Genomic DNA, 17,840 nt, shown 5'->3' with positions numbered 1-17,840 from the left:
CCTCTTGTACTCGAGTTGATCTGCTTCCATCAAGGATGTGTATCGTGGTTCCGCTGTTCCAGCGGGGAGCCCGGTTCTTACCAGCTACCGTTCTGCTGAAATGTTCTGCACCAGAAGCTGCCTGAGCAGCTGAGGGCGTCAGTCAGCCTTCATGCGGTCTGAAGGACGGCGCTGCCATCCCGGTCCGATCGTCCTCTGGCGGGGCAGCCACCCGCAGACCCCCTGACCTCTGGCTAGTCACAGAGGTTGTGACGGCACTGCCAGCCAGCAGCGGCACAGCTGCAGCAGCAGAGGGAGCCGTCCTCGGGCCCCAATTAGGCTCTGGAGTCGCAGCCGGCCCCCGCCGCCGCAGCCTTCCTCCAGGGAGCCGGCGGCCTGACACTGATGTGGCTGAACAGCAGCTGAAGGGGAGGGCAGCAGGAGGTGCTACCTTTGAGGCATTGCCAATAAGAGCTTTAAAAATGTATGCCATCCTTGTCAAACTTTCATCTGATGCTGCCATAGCAACGGACTTGGGCTTGTGGCGTGGCTGGTGGTGAGAAAAAGGAGGTCGCATTTTGACTCCGTCTTACTTGTTAATTATTTCTCCACTGCTGTGACAAGTTTGTTTTTTGTTTTGTTGGGTTTTTTTGTCACAACTATAAGTTTCAAATATTTCAAAGTGAAAAAGTTAAAGATTACAAATACAAAACAAAAAGCATTTATCAAATAATAATTTTCACATATTAATCTATCAAAACCAACCTGGCCGTGTGTCAAACCGGATTCCTCCCCAAAGCTATTGACCAGCTGTGTCACCCTTGGCAACAATAATTGTCATGAGTCTGTGAGCAGAGTTTTCACCCATAATCCTCTTTGCATAATTCTTTAATTGCACACTGGAGGATTTCCAAAGAAAAGCTCTACATGCTGGTAGATTCCACCGACTTTGTTTCTCAAAACCTCCTTAAATTTCCTCAAGAAAAAGCCTTAGAAAACCTTGTTCCCCTCCTCACCTGTGGTGGCGCTGCGCCAAGAACCACAGAAGGAAACAACACAAAAACCTCTGAAGAAGAAACAGAACACAACTTCCTTCTTCATGAGATGTAAACAAGAATGGAGTGGTGTGTCAGATTTCAGTGGTTGGAGGATTTCTCTTGTTGGTGGTAAAAAGGTCGAAAGTGATTTCTCCCGCTAGCACTAGACACAAGCATTTGTTTTGGTTGTATTTACCCAGAATACCCTGCGCTTTAGTTCACTTCCTGCTTTTGGAGCGGTCTCCAGTCAGTTTGGTGTTCACATATGCATGTTCATGTCCACCGAACCCAGACAGAGGTTTCTAGGTGGACCGGAGTTCAATTTTGTTTTAATTTGATTACATATTCACACACAAACGAACCGGACTTTTAAGAGTTTGGTCAAAGCAAACTAAAAGGAGCTGCTGTGAATGCTTCATATGTGAGTTTTGTGCATACAGTGCAAAGTAAAGTCAAAGATTCCTAAAAATGGGGTTAACTAAAATGAATTTATGATTCAACAAGGGTTTGTCCCTCAACAAACCCTTAAGGTCACGTAGGTTAGTTTTACTCATCATTAATGTGCTTTGTGTATTTAGATGGTTCTCTTTGCCTTGTTACAACCTTTAGCTGTAATCAGAAATAGTCTGTAAGCAGGCAAGTATTTTCTCATTAGTAAAAGTCGAGTCTTAGGTTTGCTGCTTTAACAAACATGTCCAACCTTGTTAGCACAAGGTTATAGACATGGAGTGGATTAGGATATTTCGGGAATTTGTTTACAAAAGTGAGAAAAAGTGAAAGACCAAGCATTTATCTAGATATTTTTTTTCTAACTGTATCAGCTGCCTTACAGTAACTACATTAAAAACTGTTTGGTCTCCTGATTTGGTCACGGCAGCAGAAAGGAGGCTAAAGATATCTGAAGACATGGAAAGGTCGATGGAAATTATTTCAAACCTTTCAAGTGATGTAACAACCAGACATCCTGGAACTTAATTTCAGTCGCCTGTTGCTGTTTTAGGTGATTCAGATCTTTTAAAATATATATATATATTTTTTTACATGCATTAAATGATGTACTACTTTACAAGATGATTGTTTTTACAGTTATTCACACCTCAAAATGTAGAAAGACAAGAAGTGACAAGAGAATTTCAAAATGAAACAGTTGTATATGGAAGAAAGAGCATGTTTTGTTTTGTGTGTTTTAAAAGGATCAATTATATCACAGTGAGTGATATACACAGATCTATAGTTGTTGTTTTTAATGGAACCACTGAACATGTGTAACTACATGAGATTATAACCAAGTGACAAACTTCCACCTGTAGCCCCATTGGGAGGTTGATGTTAAAGCACAATAATAAACAGAATTTCACTCTTATTTATAAATGAAAACAAATAAATTAGTTTCACATACAGTACAATCTGAAACTGTGACAACTGTTCACATGCAATTGTCTTCTGAATTTTGAGCAAACTTTTAAAATGTCGCAAGAAGAAAAAAAAAACAGTTAAACATTCAAGCGTGTGTCTGTCTTCTGCTTTGGAGCGAATCCACCAGAAAACACATCTCAGGAAAATGAAGACCTCTAAACCTCTTAACTGGAGGGTTGGGTTTTAAAAATGGTTCTGAGTTTGGCGCCTGTTCTCAGACTCTGGTTCTGTTCATCCTCTCCAGTCCCAGCCTGCGGTGCCTCTCGTCTGGCCCCTCTAGGCTACAGTCCTCCCCTCTGTGCTGGAGGGGAACGTTTGCTACGCCAGAACTCAATTTGCAAACCTGTTTTCATCTCCACTTTGGCGGATTATTTCTTTTTCAGAAACTCCATAAAACCTCCTCAAGCGAGCAAAAATCAGGCAGGTATTTTGAATTTCTGCCATCTCCGTTCAACCTTTTCTAACGCAATAATTCAAAATGCCATTCACCATTTTTCTAATAGGATGCTTCAAAAATAGCACAGCAAAACCTGTTGATAGAAACCTGGATATTGTAACTTTGTGTCATAAAGCTGATCTTTTAAGCTACGAATAATTACAGGATTCACTCAGTGGCCTAATTAAAGGCTTCGTCTGCTTCTGGCTGTTTAACTCGTCATTCGACAGCTCATTTATGGTGCACCCACTGAAAATACAGTTTATGCTGCTCACAGTATATATACCACCATGTCCATGATGGCAGGGCACTTGGCTGACAGCACTTTCCCAACCTATGTTAATGAGCGTGTCCCAAGTTGAATTATGGCCAGCAGTCTGGCAGTGCGAAGGAGTGAGAATCTGTGCTGTCAATTATCCGGTGTGAAAGCATCCTGGTAGGGACAGCTTGTGGCCTCGTCGCTCCGCCACCAAATATAGGCAGCCTGATAGCAGCCTGATAGCAGCCTGCCTCCCCGGCAGCCCCTTCAGGACTCATGCTAATGCTTCCTAAAGTCAGCTACCAGGTCAGGTTAGGAACAGTGGGAGTCAAAAAGGCGGAACGTGGTTGGAGTTTTGAGGCCAGACGAGACGGTCCTAATGTGTCCGAGAGGTTTTCCGATCAATACAGAACCGCTCTGTAATTGCTTGGCCTGGAGCTCTGGTTGTGTGGCTGCCTTCCGAGCCCAAGCCGCCCCCGCCGCTCACACACAACCTGCACACACACCTGCCACGTCCACCCCCTCCTCCCCCCACCGACCCCATGCCACCCTCAACCCGACTGGCATTTTCAAGCACTCACTCAGTGACGCAGCAAAGCACTAAAGGCAGCCAAATGGCATCGCAAAACATTTCAGCGACGAAGGTTAAAAGCGGCGCTGACATGCTGAGAAAGCTTCATTGTTATTCCTGGGTTTGTCCTGGCAGAGAGCTTTCCGCCCTGCTGGAGTCCTGTAGTGATTAACCAGCAGGCCAGTCTGCAGTGGGGAGGGGAGGGGGGGCTTCGCCAAACACCTGGCGTTGGCGTCAGAGTTCCCGCCAACGGCGCCGATTCAGTGGACGCTTCGGGGTCGTAGTGTTGACGATTAACCACTTGGTTCCTCTGTCAGATTCTTTGTGTTATTTTCCTGACCATAAATACTCCTGACTCAATGCAAAGCAATATGTGACGTGATGTCCAACCCTATCTATCCATGGTGAGCCCCCACCAGCAGAACCCCGCCGCCACTAACAAACCTTGAATCGGATCACTTTGACTTCTTTTAATTGGTGTTTTCAAACCCTCAGCCATCCTCTTTGCTCATTTTCCTTTTGTTTGACAGAAGATGAGGGAATTGAACTTGATCTACTCTAAAGCCCACTTCCCATACATGGAGAAGAAGACAAAGCTCTCATTACCGACGGACGGTAGCGGTCCAATCAAACTCCGCCGACCGGCTCTTATTCAGCCCGGACTCAAACCTCTTTGGATAGACTCTCTGTGGGTCCGATCCCCCGTCAATCTTCCCCCGCGCTTTGTTCGTCGGCAATTTTGCTCTTTTTGTGATATATAATTAGATCTGAGGGAAGTCAATTGTTTCTTTGGCATTAATAGTAATTGCATTTTTGTGGAATCCAATTTGGTAGGGATCACGCGAGGCACAGGAGAAACGATTACTGGAAAAAAGGTGCATCTTGTAGAAAAATTCCTTAGTTTGAGAAGGATAGAGGCAACATCCTGACAGAGGAAGCAGTTTACAGGTGATGAGGCTGGGAGAGAAGACATGTTGTTAAAGTGGTAACCTCTTTGATTGACCAAAACATTAGGAGAGAAAATGAAGAGGAAAAAAAGCCTCCATGTCTCCTGATGAACGGCTACGGAGGAGAATGAGAGGAAGACTTGTTCAGAGTTCCTCCCCCTGATGAATTTACATGTTTTCTCATTTGATTTTCCTCTCCGTTCCGTGATAGATGTGTTGGAATTAAGTCGGAACCCCGCGGAGCAGAACTCAGCCCGCTTCACTCCGAGATCACATATTGCCAGAGCCCCCGTCTCCTCCAGGGTTACGCTTTACACAACCGCCTCTCCCAGAAAGCGCCTTCAGTCAGACACGCCGTCTTCAACACTCGTCTGCTGGCTCCCAACCAGTTTCAGGCTACAGCCGCTGATATCAAAGAACAAAGGAACATAGTTCAGTTTTTTTTTTCTGTCTCTCCTCTGCTTTTGTAAAGTTAGTGCTCGGCTTTTCTCCACTGAAAGCAGTGAACTCTTCAGAAGATGATTTCAGAGCTTAGGACTTTACTGCTGGAGGTCAAGTGGAGAATATTACCGATCAGATCTCTCACACTACATTCTCCATCACACCGTTTTGTCTCCTGTTAGAGAACACCTTTAATTGATAGAATGTTCCAGAAACAGATCTTGTAATGTTTGATACTGTAGTACATATTTTACAGACATGCCAGAAGCTTTGGATGCAATTCCAAGATGTCATTCTGTGCATACTGTAAATTAGATTTTAAATGATTGGTTTTTATTTTTATATTTTGAATTAACTTTTATTAAAAACTAATGTCCCTTTGAAAAAACATGTTCACCTCCTCGCCTGTGGGGGAGCTGCACCAAGAATCAGTGAAGGAAACGACATGAAAACTTCTGAAAAAGGCGCTGAGTGAAAATTCCTTCTCCTTGGAATGAAAACAAACATAAAGTAGTGTCAGATTTTAACGATTGTAGGATTTCTCTTTTGTCTTTGGTAAAGGACCACAAGCCTTTTCTCCCACTTGCTCTATAGTCATGTCTTTGTTTTGGTCACATTGACCCAGAATGCCCTGCGCTATAGTCCACTTTCTGCTTTTGGAGTCGTCTGTGGTCTGCATTCGAATCGCACCAGAGTCGACTTCAACTGAACCCAGACCTACATTTTTTAGACAGATAAGAGTTTGCTTTTTTGATCTGGATCGGAGTTTGATTGCGAATTCAAACTTCCCCAATCAAAACCTTCGAGGCAAACAGACCAGAGCTCGATTAAAGCGGATTAAACAGGCTTGGTGTGAATGCATCCTTACCGTTGTGAACTCCCACCTTTTCACAGATTGTTTTGTAAAACCTAACTCCAAATTATTTGTGCAATATTCACCTACACACAGATGTTTTTATAGAGCATATCTAAAATAATTAGAAGTAAATGCAGCTTGGGAAGATGAATCACCTCGGTGCAATGCTACCAGACACGCTATTGGCTGGAGTTTGCATTGCAAAGCAGCCAATCCAGGAGCGCCACTCATTTTCCTGGATGCAGATTGGCTGAACCTCAAAGAGCCGAAATGAAGGAAACTGTAGATATTAGCTTCATCAGTAGTGCTAATATGGATTCCATTGTGTGTATTATCGTAAATAAAGGTATTTAATGTTTAAACAATTAAAATCAGCAGCTGTGGTACCTAATGTCTGTGAATACTAATGGTCCGACTGTGTACGTTTTGCGATGAGCATGTCCTTTCTATCCCAAAACATTTAGATAAACATTATAAATGTCACAAAAATCAATGGTTGTCTCATATTTCCTGTTTTATCATTTGACATATTTATTCCGGGAAGGCGAGAACGTCCATCTTGTTTCCTGTTTAACCTTTATGTGACAGCGCTGAGCTCTGTCCACTGCCATGTCGAACATGTTACACAGATTGCCACCATGACACGGAGCTGGCCCCGACACGAACATCGCCTTTATGAAACAATCGAATGTTTTCCTTTTTTTCCCCTTTTCATTGATTTGACTGGACCGAGACAGGCAGGCGGACAGAAGGTTCTAGAACTACCTCAGAGAGAGTGAGAGTTGCTTTTTGCTCGGAGAAATCGCCGTTCCAATTTAAAAAGTAAGGCAGACCCACTTTGTTGACACTTTGCATCATTTGCAAGCCGTATTTTCTTTTTTCGTAGCGGTGTGGTTAAATTGTACCTCTTGTTGTTCGGACTTGTTTGAAGTGAATAGGCCCATGGTGTTGGGGAAAATTGTGGCTTAATTCCCCGAGCTGTCAAAGCATCCGAGAAACAAAACAAACCGAGTAAAATTACGAGGGAGTTGTACCTGGAGAGACTAAGTGTGGAGTCTGAGCCCCGGTGTATTGTTAAGGGACGTCACTGTGGAAAAAAAAAACTATTTTTGTTCTCCGTGAATAATGTTTGGGTAAAACCAAAAGAAAAAGAAGCTAATTTCACAGGCTCGTGTTTGAGCCTGACCCTCCCTGGAAGTCTGGAGGAAGATTTCTTGTCTCAGGTTACCCTGGAGATGTGATAGTTTAGTGGGTTTTTTTTCCCTGAGTGATTTATTAAACGGTGGCGGCTGCAGAGCGCAGCGCGGCGGGGGAGGCCTGGTACCGTTTCCCCCCAGGGACGCGTGTGTACAAAGCTTTGTGACAAATTAACATCAGAGCGTTGTTTCCAGGTGGAAGCTGATTAATGTCACTTCCTCCCTCCAACGAACGGAGGCCGCTGAAACTAAAACTGAATGAGCGCTTTGGTTTTGGCCTAAATCTGACCTGTACGAATCTCATTACCGATAAGGAGTTTATTTTGACTGCAACCTTTTAATCAACTGCAAGATCATTTTAAAGGAGGAACTATGAAACATAAAATCTCAGGTTTATCATCTGATTCTTTAATCAGCGTTTTTTTTACGTTAGCTGCCCCGACACCAAGTTCTCACTAGCTGCTCTCGTTCGCATGTGTTGATGTTTCTGCTCTCAGGTGAGTGTGAAATTGTGAATGAAAAGTGACCTGCTGACGTTTCCAGCTAATATCAGCGTTTTCATGGCTGCTGATGCCAGAATCTAACAGAATCCTGGAAGTGAAAAACATCTGCAGTGAAATCTGGCTAGCGTGTCTCACCAGGTAACCCAGATCACGTCGTACTGTGTTCTTAAAGAGACAGTGTGAGGTATTGGAAAGGGGTTGTATTATCAGAATATAATAAGTTTATATTTAGTTAAGTTTATATGGTCCACTCTTCATTTGTGGCTCTCTGTCTAACAGAGAACAAAATGAACTTCTACATTTTAAAACAACTCCAGTCTAAAAGTGGCACAGTGGTAAACCTTTGCTCATGAACATTTAAAGAATAAATTATGATAATTTTCTGCTTAGAGCTAACATTAAATATTACACCAGACCAGTACATAATGATTCAGAAATACGGGTTTAATGAAAAGTACTTATTACCCTCTTAAAAGTTGTTACATTCATGGCATTTATAATCTGACAAACTAGCCTAATTGCAACACATTCTAATTTATTCAACATGTTAATGCTTCAATAAGTGACAACATTCATAGTTTCTGATATAGGTTTTATAATAAAATTTTTTTGACGGATTCTTACCTTCTGTGGGTCTGGCTCGTAAAATCTCAATGAAATACGCAGGTCTGTTGTAACGTGACAACACGTTCCCATAGTAACAATGGTGATTGAAGTTGCTTTAGATTTGTTGGAGCGGCACGCTCCAAGGCTTATAAAGAAACCTCATCCAAGGTTTAACTCGTTTCGCCAGTAGGAAGCTGGAGTACCCAGAACGAAGCCACACATGCAGAAACCTCCAGGTTGGGAATTGAACCCCTACAAAGCAGCACTGCTAACAGTTTTAGCACCGGGCGGCAGTCAAGGTCCTACATGTAGGTCAGGTGTGTTGTTGGGGGAACAAAACTGTGTCTGAGCGGACAGAATTTTTTTAGGTCAAAGTATGCACCAGCTGCATTATTTTATGTTTTAATTTATCATCAGTCTGAGCAGAAATAACAAGGAAAACATAAAAAAAAGAATAAGAAAGGGGCCTCAGAGGTTCGGGGGACAGCAGGGACGTTAAACCTTTCGCCATCACTAAAAAAAAATAAAAAAGAAGGTGACCTCCAGAGGTCAGGAGGTCCAGCTAGGAGAGCAGCACTGATGGTTAAATCAGTATAAGATGAGATGATGAAACGCCAACACTGAGGCGTGTTCAGCTGGGCGCCAGGGGGATCAACCCGAATCCTGAGACAGAATCAGAACCCGCCGCTCCGATCGGCAGAAACGGCTGACCGCACAGAGAAAAGAAACAGGTCGGCACTTCTCCTCATCCCACTGGATCCTCAGAGCTTTAACTCACAGAGCGCTCTGTTGGGAAAAGATCTGCATAGCCTACAAAAATATATAGTTTTAAAACTAGCATCGTTTGAAAAACATAAAAGGTTTGTACCCATAGAAAGATCACAGTCTTGTTTTCTCACTACTACAATGGCAGATAATAACAAAATAAAATACAATTGTATGCTAAATTATGAAGCCTATGTTTTCATTCACAAACAGACCTACTTTGAAAAAGTAATGTCAAATCTTGACTATAATTTGATTTTGTTGGAAGGCCCAATTCTGTCCCATTTGACCCTCGTTATCATATTGACCAACACAAAGTAATAACTGTGCAGTTGTAGGAACATAGGGGAAAATAATAGTTTTCTAGGCTAAGTTTGGAGTGCTGATGATTTCTTCCCACTGGAGTTGACAGAAGGAGGTAAATACAGAACAATCCCGGAAGTAAACCAATCAAAACCTGAGTGAGGTTGAGGTTCACCTTTCAGAAGGACAAGGTCCAACCATGCAATCAGAGTTTCAATGGAACGGTTCATGGAAATCAAAGCATATTCATGTGTCAGAATGACCCAGTAGGGTGGCAAGACTTAAAAATGTACTGTTCATATGTACTCTCCTGCTAATCTGACTGACGTTGAGCTAAGAATGGCAAAAATATCAGTCTCCAGATGTGTGACGCTGGTATGTACATACAGTTCCCACAATGAATTGCTGATGTAATTGCTGTGAAAAGGTGATTTTACTGGTCTTTGTTGCCTCACAGCCAGACTTCCATTGGTTCTCTCGGCTGGGGTCTTTCTCAGAAAAGTTGCATGTTCTTACCATCTACTGTACATGTTGCTTTTTTTTTTTTTACACATTCTGCAGCTAAATCTCTGAATTAGACATTATGTAAATTAGGGTAATGCAGTCTAAATAGGTGTGTGGATTCATGGCTTATGATTTATGCTAGCTTGTAATTGGGTGGTGAGCTATCCAGGAGCAATGACTGCTAGCACAGCTTCCCTCAAACTAGAACAGGGGTGGGCAAGTCCAGGCCTCGAGGGCCGGTGTCCTGAAACTTTTAGATGTGTCTCTACTTCAACAAATAATGAGGTCATTAGCAGGACTCTGGAGAACCTGACTGCTCTTAGGAGGTGATTCAGCTGTTGGATTCAAGTGTGTTGGACCAGGGAGACTCTAAGAGTTGCAGGACACTGACCCTCCAGGACCAGGATTGGCCACCCCTGAACCGGAGTATCCCAAAAGTCCTCAACCATAAAATGTTTCCTCTGTGCTGCAGGAAGGAGGGATTTGTTAATGCAGACCTCATCCATGGCCTTTGGCTGACCTTTTAAATTTAGTAATTTACGACAAAAGTCCCAGTTTCCTCAGCGCTCCTCGTTAACTGTAACAGCTGTAGTTTAGAAGAGCTCGCAGGCTAAAACGGAAACGTCCAGCTTTCTGATGGGAGTCTTCAGTGCTGGTCGGACGATGCGCTCCTCATCCGATATGAGCTGCTCCTTATTGGGAGTGGAGATCTGTCAACCCTCTTCAGCACCTTGGCTGGCTTTAAACCTACTGTTCCGACTATTTATCACCTTTTAACATTGAACTGTAGCTGTGCGTCTACTACTGGGCGAAACAACAAGTCATTAAGGCCGGTGCATTCAAACTGTGTCATTTTGTTGATATTGTAAGTGGCAGTAATAGGTCGGCTCTGGGTTGTTAGTTGGAGTGTTTCATGTAATTCACTGCTGCTGGTGCCACTGTTAGAACAGCATCCCGCTTTTATTCTGTCTTCTCTTTAGCCTGCTCAGGTTCTCAGCAGGGTGCGCCCTCATGCCCTGCTTAAAAGCCGACATGAGGTGTTTTTCTCAGATATCTTTAGTTTGTTTCCAACCAAATCTACCTGGAGTGTTTGTTGCCCAAAAAGCTCTCAGCCCTCACTGTAGCGGTAGGACGACAGCAGTCTTCATACTTTTGTGTTCCTGATTTAAGGATGGTAGTCTGCTGAAAGTAGAGTGCCAACAGATTTGTTTGTATGTTCATATATCGCTAATCTTCTAATACCAATAAAAGAATCTCAATCAGAATTAGAGTTTTTATACTTCCGCAAAAAATGGGCAGTTCTTTATTTTGATTTTTCTTTTGAATTTACACCTTGTGTCCACATGCAGTCAGAATATCTAGTGAAATGAACTTAGATCTTTTAAGAAAATCTGTTAATGTGTTTACATGCCAGCTGGATGTCAGGAGAAATAAAAAATAAAATAAAAAAAGATTTGACAGATTATAGGCCCATTTAGGACAAGCCAACACCAACTGTAGGACATTTTTTATTCTATATTTCACACTTGCCTCATTTACTCCTGATTCTGTTTCCAATAAACATCATTGTGAGATGAAGAAGTTAACCAAGGGTAACGAGAATCAAGCTACAATCGTTAGCCTGGAACTACTTTGGCCATGCTGTGTATCTTCTTTCTTTGAATTTAAATCCAGCCGGACTTTGAAGTTCTCACCATGCCGTCTCTACGTAGAGCCTTTCTGTGCCACAATAGGTATCCCGATTTACAAAAACTGAGAAAAATATTGTTTCTAAAAACATCTGGACGTGGTGCTTAAATTTAAAGATAAATAATGGCTGAAAGACGACCAGAAGAAATTTCCTCATACCAGTTCAAAATCACGGTTAGCAGTTCTGGTGAGTTTTTGAATGTGCACAACCTCAGTGGTAGGACGTAAAGCTAACTGGCTCCGTTTCACAGAAAGCTCTACAACTCTGCTTTTATGACTGGAATAAAGAGCAAAGTGTACCCAGCTTTTCTTCTTAACACATCAGAACATCAACTGGGCTCGTAAGGGCTTCTTGAGCCTCAGAGTAGCTTTAGCACAAGTTATTCGCTCACTTGAGATCTACAATCTGAAGGTAAGCCTTTACGAGACCAGAGGACTGTTTACTGTTTAGGAGCTGGAGAACAAAAGCCTGCAACCGACTGACGCCGTGCCGTTTTCCGAGCCGTTAAAGAAACAAAACTGGTGAAATGAAGTTATCCAGCGGCTTCAAAATGTAAATAAATTCTTAATTTCTAAGTCAGTAGTAACTGCTTTCTCTAGCGAAAACAAAACAACACTTCTTGTGTCTGTTTTTGTTTATATCTGCGTACGTATCTGCGGCGGGGGCACCGACAGACGGACTTTAATCTCCAATTTCACACGGCCGAGGGAAAAAAAACAACAAAACATCAAAGCGGAACGGCCTGGAGGATGGAAGCCTCCAGAGAGAGAAGAAGAAAAGCCCAAAGACCTTAAAGAAACGGCAGCATTTACATGAGGAGAGGAACGCATGCAAGGCGGCGGCGGCGGCGGGCGGAGGGAGAACATGCAATATTTAAAAGGTTGGAGTCGGAGGCAGCTTCAGCTACACAAACTCATTTGATCTGCAACTATTATTCCAAGGGCGTATCAAGGTAAATAATATCGATGCAGCAGAAGGAGTTTGAAGTGAGGGAAAACACATCAACTGCTGTTAGATTTAGTGCAGTGAAGTCAGAGCCCAAAAATTCAACAAACAGGAAAAGTCTTTATCATTATTATTATTTGACACCATTATCAGAACAACGTTACTTTCTAATCAGCAGCCATGAAAACTTTATTACTTTTAAAACACATCAACAAGCCAAATCTATTTTCAAAGCTCAGACAGCACATTATATGAACGATTCAGAGATATCTAATCACAGACTTGGCATTCAGTTTTATTGTAATAACGTCTCTATTCTGATACATATGTATTCATTTTCTGCACTCTTTTGATTTGAGCTGTGGAGAAAAAAAAAAAAAAATCTATTTCCCAGAAAAATCAGGAATTGTATCAAATATGAGCTGGACAGATATCGGTGTTCTGTGCTGCTGCCATTGATCGGGCCTGTTGACTAGAAGTCCCGTAGTGATCGATCCCTCTCAATCTCAGCAGCCACTTTGGAGGCGGCACATGCTGACCTGAACTCACGTTAGCGCCGGCTTTCAACATGGATTCACCATCGATTACCCGTGTTTGAATCTCAGCCTGATGAACAGATTTCTGGTTAATTACAGCCCAGAAAGCAGAAGGTGTCTGCTTCAGAGCCTGATTCAAAGGAAAAGTCAAAGAATTAAAATACAGCAGGGGTTTTCTTTCCATCTTCTCCTGGAACAAAATCCACTCTGTGATTTGCAGTCTCCCCCTGTAAAATATTAAGAATGATCTGAAAACAAAAAAGAAAAATCACTAAAATGATTAATGTAATAATCATACATTAATGTGCATAATCCTGTTTGTTGCCATGGGTTTCAGAGTGTGTGTGTGATTTGCGAGTTGTTAACCTGGATGAGCCTCAACTTTCTATCTTTAGGACATAATGATGTATTTTTACAACAACAGAAATCTGAATAATTTCCACTTTTATGGAAGTGTTATTTCCCCATGGAAGTAGGAACTTTAAAATGTTCATGTCAGAAAAAGTTGAACATGTGATCATAAATCCAATATGGCCTCCAGGCGTATAATGCACTCAGTAGCTGAAAGTGCCAAAATGAAATCTTTCTTTGTATTTCTGACGGTTTGGGTCTATCGGTTACACCTACAGTTTAGCATTACACTTATCTACCAACATTAGAGGTGTAACGATACCAAAACTCACGAGATGAGACACGATATTGCGTTCAAGAGGACAAGACAGGACGAGATGTCTGTCTTTTTAGGATTTTGTTTTTATCTCTTCAGAACTTGAACTGCCTGGCCCGGAGTACATTTACCAGTTACTACTGACAGCTTTCTCTGTGATGCTACACGTCCCACCATTGGCTGTTACGGTGTTGCTTTCTGCTTCCTTCAGTGTCTGAACAACTGAACAAGCAGTGCTAATATATTGTTTGTGTCTTCTCTGTCCATCTGTTCCCATTAATCGTTCCGACTGGAAACCTAAAATGCTGCCAAGCAAATGATTTCAGAGCAGTTTGGGCAACTTCTACTAAAACATCATCTGGCAAACGGTTATTGCTAACAAGATAGCATTTACCTCGAAGAGAAATACTGTCATGTTTTAATATCATGAGTCTGGTTACACCCCTAATGAGCATTTTCCATATGTGTTTAAAACATGAATAAAAACGTAATTTCCTATGGTTTATAAAAGTGAGCCTGGCAATAGCTGGAACATGTTTGGGGTACGATGTCGTATGGGTTACAGCTTCAGAGGCTAATAAAGCACAATATTATTATACATGATCATTTTTCGTGTGTACACAAACTTAAATATAGCATGATAAAATAATGTATTCCATTATAACCGTTTTTGATGAAAAGTAAAAGTATTAAAACTCAGATAAAAATAGTAGTCAGTCAGTACTACACTGTTGATTTGATAATTGGGTGTTTATATCTCTGGAATCAGGGTTGACATTTCCTGTTGTACAAGTCTAAGGTCAGGGGAAAGGAAGCTTAAATATCTGCAGACCCCACACATCCTGGACACAAACGGTTTAAACTTTAACCTTCAGCTTGGCACTATTTGCAAAAAACTAACAACCACAGGGACAGTTTCTTCCCCCAGACTGGCTCTATGATGAATGCAGTGAAGACCTTTCAGCCTGACCAGCTTTTCAGGAGTCACTCACTTCCTGTTGGGGTGGAGCTTCAGAAAGAGCAAGAGTTTCTCAAAGACACAGAGGCCCAACTTCAAGGCATTGAAATACAACGTCAAATTTCTTTTAAGTCATATTTGATGCATACATCATATTTATGAAGACTGAAGTTAGCATTGTTATTTGATTGTGCTGTAAAATGGCATTTTATGCCTGGAAAATAGATAATATTACCACTTTAATGACTGAACAGTTTGATTTTAGGTGTTTTATCAATACATTTCTCAACAATTTGAAACCGTGTGTGATCTAGATATGGTCCAAAATGAAACCCTGCTGTAGAGGAACCTAATGGCACCTAGCAATCGGAGGATTATGTATCTGTTAAATCGAGTCAGATTAATTGTTAGCTGTCTAGCAGTGATTCCGGCTGAAGATGGCCCTTATGAACATGACTAAACAGCATGGCAATGAGTTCAGATATCGCTCACAATCGTAAAGAAAACAAGCAAACACCATCACAACAGGGCAATGTAACATCTTCAACAAAAGTTGTCCCTTATTCACAAGTTCATCACAGTCTAACTTCAGTGCTGAGCTAAGCAGTCTTATGGTCTGTTAGAGACACATTGATTTCTACTCTGGAGCTGAAATTGACTCGTCTCCTAGCCACAGATCACTACATCCTCCTTTGTATGCATTCTTAATCAAATAAGCTGTTCTTTCTCTATTAACTTGGACAAGCTTACTTCTGATAAGCCTGTGTCTTTAAGCCACTTCAGAGTGGGACTCAGCCCCTGGAGGTGATGAGAGTCGACTCCGGCAGGCCGACATGTGAGCTTTGGGTCGCCGTGTTATTGTGTGAGGCTGCGCCCGGGGCTCCGCCGACAATCGCTTCCTCTAATGGAAAACTATTGTCTGCCTTTAAGAACTTACAAGTGTGTGGAATAGGGATGAGTCCGTCTGGACCTACGGAGCTCGCACTGTATCGGTGGAAAAGCTATTTCAGAATTGGAATATCCACCGAAGTGGAGCGTGATTAAGCGATGCATCTGGAACGGGGCGCCGTCTTCTGTGAGGACGGGAAGGAGTCTCTAACATCGTGGTGACACACAGTCGAAAAGAAAACAGCTAGCTAGTCTGGCAGATGAACTTTAGCTCAAAAATGTCTAAAACTGACACAGAAAGGCACTTTTTGAGTTGTTAATTCACTCGGGCACACCGGATTGAAATTATTGACAACAATGGGAGGAAAACAGAAACCCCTTTAGGATGACGACGTTCCTCCCTCGGCATGCTGCATTATTCACAAACTCATCCATCCATCCAGGCAGGCAACAGTTAACATCTACCAAAAAAGTTTGACACATCTCCTCTACCGCAAACGGGAGAGACGGGTTCAGGCCCGCAGTCGATCCAGAACAGTTCTGAGTGTGTGAAGAAGTTATGGAGAGTCAATGATGCTCTGAAAGAATTTTTCTTCTCCGAGTCCCGGAGGACGCTGAAGTCCATTCACGGCTTTTTCTTTTGCTCTTTTCTCCGGAGAACGCCGAGGTGTGATGCATGTGATGGAGCTTCCAGCCCTGTTTTCTGCGTCTCCAAACAAATCACTATCCATCTTTTTTTGAAGCCATGAAGTAAGGACCACAGTCCACATTGTAAATGTTAAAAAAAAACAAAAAAACAACCCCAAATGATCAAACAAAGATCTTCTGTGAATTTGGACGCCGATTCGATGGGACAATGCTTCTAGAAAGTCGCGTCCATTGTTCTTTAATCCTGTGAAGACAAAACAGAGAGAGAGAACGTTGTGAGACTTTTCTTCATGTTTTTAGCTAATGCAATCAGTCAGGCATTGCATTTCTTCGCTTAATGCAAGTGGAGGGAGTCATCTTCACAACGTTGGAGACCCTGTTGTGGTTCAGATAACACAGAATATTCTCACACAGTAATTGCATTTGCACAAAGAGGCAGAGAGTCCAGAATCCCCCTGAGGACATTGTGGAAAGCTACTGTGGAGGATGGGAAGGTCGAGCTTCGGAAGGATCTCAAAAGTTGTGGGAAAATATTTCTAAGCTTTAAACATCCATTTGGTAAAAGCCAGGTCGCCTCAAAGTCACATTAATATTTGATTTGTCGTATTTAGCATTCTTAAGGTTGCTAAATGGAATATATCACTGCATTAGATCCTTATCTGCAATCTTTTACAAACATACTTTAAACTGTTTGTGGCCCAAAAAAAAAAAAAAAAAGACAATCCTCCCTTTTTTCCTTGATTAAACTATATGGTTTATTTTAAATCTCTGGGTGACGGTTGAAGTTATAGCTCATTTCATCTCCGAAACTTTTAAAGGAGTCTTACTTTGAAGATCAAAACATTCTATTTTTACCTTCATTTCACACCAATTTAACTTCCAGTACATCATCAAAAGAAGTTAACATGAAGTGCACAGGAACAAAATGTCTGTGGACGACGTGCATCCTGTTTAAATTCCAAAGAACTGCCTCGATTTCCTCCATGGTATGTCTTTAAAGGGATGGTTTGGATATTTTGAAATGAGGTCCATCAAAGTTAGTATCAATAAAAGCCTACATGTAGAAGAACAGATGTCATTTCTAGGTTCAAATTTGCAGAATTGAAAGCAATTCAGACTGAATGTGTTCTGATACATCAGTGTATTTCTGAATATTAACTTTCACATGAGACGCTCAGGTTGATGCTGCTTTTTCAGCCAAACCACGTTGACATCACTGCCCTGTGATGCGTGAGGCTGTCGACTGCAGCTATGGACGACGGGGAGCTCAGAAACCATCGACAAAAATCCAACATTATGTGAAAGTGTAAAGATTTTTATTATCTGCTGATATGACACTGCATCCCATGGAGGTGATCTTCTGATTAGCTCAGGTTTTTTTCTTTAGAGATGAACAGATCTGGTATTAATATCTGTATCGGTCTAGACATAAATAAAAAAAAAAATTCTTGATCACGTATTTGGGGCAATGTGTGTTTGGTCTTATTCTATGCTTATGTAATGCTTTATTATTTATTTGACATTATATTTACGATTCCTAGTAGCACTTTCTGAATCATTTGTAAACGGGTTCGTTGCAGTTTATCTTTTACACCTTTAACCAAAATGGTCAACCTGTTGTCTTTAGTTTCAATTTTATTTATTTTACGAAGGCTGTTCTACTACTAATTGCCCTGACTGAACAAATGA

General features: G+C 41.8%; 1 protein-coding gene across 1 annotated transcript in view; it reads right to left on the bottom strand.

Moving 5' to 3' along the window:
* Positions 1-12,618: 12,618 nt before the first annotated feature.
* Positions 12,619-17,840, bottom strand: part of khdrbs3 (KH domain containing, RNA binding, signal transduction associated 3) — a 131,761-nt gene continuing 126,539 nt past the window's right edge. The window contains exon 11 of the transcript XR_006372686.1: positions 12,619-16,395. The gene's annotated coding sequence lies outside the window, so the exon portion shown is untranslated. The remainder of the gene's footprint in view (positions 16,396-17,840) is intronic.

The sequence above is a fragment of the Gambusia affinis genome, linkage group LG14, assembly GCF_019740435.1.
Source record: "Gambusia affinis linkage group LG14, SWU_Gaff_1.0, whole genome shotgun sequence".
NCBI lineage: Eukaryota > Metazoa > Chordata > Actinopteri > Cyprinodontiformes > Poeciliidae > Gambusia > Gambusia affinis.
The sequence above is the reverse complement of the archived record's forward strand: the minus strand, read 5'-3'. Positions and strand labels throughout refer to the sequence as shown.